This window comes from Egretta garzetta, unplaced genomic scaffold, assembly GCF_000687185.1.
Source record: "Egretta garzetta isolate BGI_Z169 unplaced genomic scaffold, ASM68718v1 scaffold322, whole genome shotgun sequence".
Taxonomy (NCBI): Eukaryota; Metazoa; Chordata; class Aves; order Pelecaniformes; family Ardeidae; genus Egretta; species Egretta garzetta.
This window is the reverse complement of record NW_009259044.1, coordinates 4,133,840-4,137,116: the sequence shown is the minus strand read 5'-3', so window position 1 is coordinate 4,137,116 and position 3,277 is coordinate 4,133,840.

Below are 3,277 nucleotides of genomic sequence, written 5' to 3'. Positions count from 1 at the left end.
ATGGTTGCAGCACTGCTCTTGTTGGGTTTTTTTAATACACGCCACAGGACCGATACGTCTCCTGCGAGACCATCGTCTCCTCTTGGCACCCCTCCTTGTTTTTCTCTGCTGCATCCTCAGCAAGAATAGGTACACTGGGTGTCCACCGCTGCTCCAGTGCAGCTGTACTGGATGAGGCGCCCATTAGCTTCCTGGACTGTAAGATATGTCCGGTAGGTTTGGGAATACGATTCCAATGGCAATTGTAGAGATGCCTAACGATACAGATCAGCTGCTTGCCTTGGCACATTTCACAGAAGAGGTTTCCACCAGCTCTGCTTAAGGAAAATCATCCTCTACTGTTCCTCCTCCTGTTACCAGCACGGCTGATGGTTAAGCTTAGATTTTCTTTTTAAGTTTGCACTGTTGCCCCTTGAGGTGTAGGATTTCGGTCGAGTGCTTCACTAAGGTCCTCGCCCTTCATAGATCTCCCTTGGTCCTTCTGTGCTAGTCATAAACCCCATGTACCATAGGCACTGATGCTAGACCTGGATGAAAAAAGTTATGCCTGTCTCGTATGAAAACGCATGACTACACAGCTAATTTTCAGTAAGATTAACCACAATCAGGAGGAAAAAAATGAACTAAAGTAAAAATTCTTTTTAGGATGGTGACAGATCAAGAAAACTCCAGCTGCTAAGGTTACCCAAGCTTGACACAAGCCCACAGGTATTCAACAAGGAGATGTCCAGCAGACAAGATGTAATACAACTGTCTCAGGGGAGCTGACTCATTACAGATTGTAGTGTCCAACCTTATCTATGGCAGCATGTTGCCTCCCAGGTATGGATGCTCAAGTGCTTATAAAAATCTGACAAGGTATCTGCAAGAAATTTAATACAAATTACTGTGGGGGAAGAAGTTGCTAATGCTTGCTTTGGCTGGGCAAATAGTTGAGAACTGCGTTGGCAAAACTACTGAGCCCTGAGGAAAAGGGACTATTGCAGCTATAAAGTCCCTTTTCGTTCTAGGCTAATGATAACCCAAGCACATTAGTATTCCACACATTAGGAGTTAAAGCTGGGCCAATTTAGACCAGAATAACTGTTTGGGTATAACAATGATTAACTATTAAATCCAAACGGGTCATTTGTCCATCCCTGAAGCACTCTACTGAGATCACTCAGGAGTGCGGTATGCTGAAAGGTGGCAGAAAGCAAACTTGGGTCTACTGACATACTTGAGTGGAGATGCAAAACCCTCATTCTTTCTTCCAGCAGAGCAGTCCAGGAGGAATTTTTCTAAAAGAAGTAAGTGCAAGTATACAATATAACATAGAAAAAAAAAATCCAGTCATTCCATCTCTTCTGGACAGAAATGTAACTGATAATTGTATTCTGCTGCAACAAGCTAACCAACCAGATGTTTCAGATAATTAGCATTAGAGTCAAATTTTTCTAGCAGCTCTTCTCCTTGCGACAGACAAGCAGTGTATCTGCTTCCTCAGCCTGGATAAACTCTTCCAATAGGATGGCTAAGATGTGATCCAGACACGTGATGGCACTTGCATATATTATATATGTACCTTCAAGAGCTTTAAAGCATCGACTTGAGCATTGGTAACCACAGTAGTGTGTGTAGAAGTCCACTCGGGTCTCCAGATACACACCTGGTGAGTTATCTGAGCTTTCAGAGCTTTGCTGCCTTTAGCACTTAACCTAGAGCAGGCAAAACCTGACTGGAAAGACCAGTGTGTCCCCAAAATGTTTTGGGTTTTTTTTTTCAGGGAATTTTAAGACTTTCCCTGCCATAATTCTATATGCTCAAGTGTTTTGAGAGACACCCCTCTATTTCCACTTATTGAAAAATCTGTTAGATCGTCCATCCTGTTTACAACGCGCCACAGCATCCATCTGGAGCAAAGCATCTGTCTAGCCACGCTAATTGAATTAGTCTGCGGATCTACCCATCAAGAGACAGAGACCTTTCTAGCTTTCTAACTTCAGAATTTTTGCAGCAGAGATCTCTAAATAAATACGTTAGGAAGGAGATGAGCACTTCTCGAAAGAGATTTCAAGAAAATGAGCTTTTTTTTTGTTTATTTTGGTGGAAGAACCAGTTTTCCCTGGATGGAAAACAAACACCTTATGAACTGGCAGAACCCTGTATGGATGAGCCAGTTTTTCATGACCTCATGCAAAAAACCTTGGCATTTGAGGCCTCGGGTAGCTTCTAACGTGCATCTCGTGAGGCACACAATGTCTGAAAGACCGACATGTATCTCATTAAAATTAAGACCACTCAGCTACAAGCACCAGACTGGCTCCCCGCTGATTGATAATGCTGCCTCAGGCCATCCATGTTGGAGACAGTGTCCCAGGGTAGACGGGACCGTTGACGCCTGTTGATATGGCCCAGACCTGCTGGAAAAGCCAAAGTTCAGCATGGGAGGGAGCTGCTGGCAGCTGATGAGCAAAGGGCAGCAGCTGAGCGCGCCAGCTCGCTCGCATTTCTTTCCGGCAATGGTCCCCAGTTCTGCCGGGGCAATGTGCACCAGCTAGTCTTGGTAAAGGCTCATCAACCAGGGAGGAGGCTCTGCTCAAGATTAATTTTCAGCGTTGTGTTTATTAAAAGTACTCCTATAAAAAAATGCCTAAAAAAAAAAAAAAAGCTCCTGAACAATGAAGATATTTTGGGAAAAGAAATGCAAAGAGGGTGCTGGGAGAAAAAAAGGGCTCATTTCAAACGTCAGTTCTGTTGACTTCCTGGTGTGACTGGTGATGCCTGGCTTACGCCTTGAAAAATTAGGGTGTTCTTAATTTCCATTTTCAAAGGCATCTTCCTAGGAGCTTCAAAGCCTCAACCACCTTTGAAAATGAAATGTAGGATCCAAATCATGCAGCTATTTTGGAAAAATGTAACCCCTGTTTCCACAGAAAACTCTTCTTCTCAAAGGCCACCGGCACCCCAGTACTAAATGGATAGAGTATTTGAATTTCCACTTGGCTGGAAGTCTAATTAAACATACGGAGGTAAGGCGGCAGCCCCCAGCACGGACCCAGAAATGAACTGGGAGAGCAAAGCAGATCAGGTTTTGCTATTACAGCAACCAGGAACGTGATCTGTCATGCTAGAAGCGGCGATTAGCGGTGTTTAAGAGAAGGTATCTCTTGAAATGAGAACTCGAGGTGGGAGCAGCAGCAAAAGGCACCGCCGGAGAGGCGCGTGGCCGGGAGCAGCGCTCGCCCACGTGCCAGCGGGGCTGCGGCGCACGACGCCCACCGCGGTTCAGTTTTTG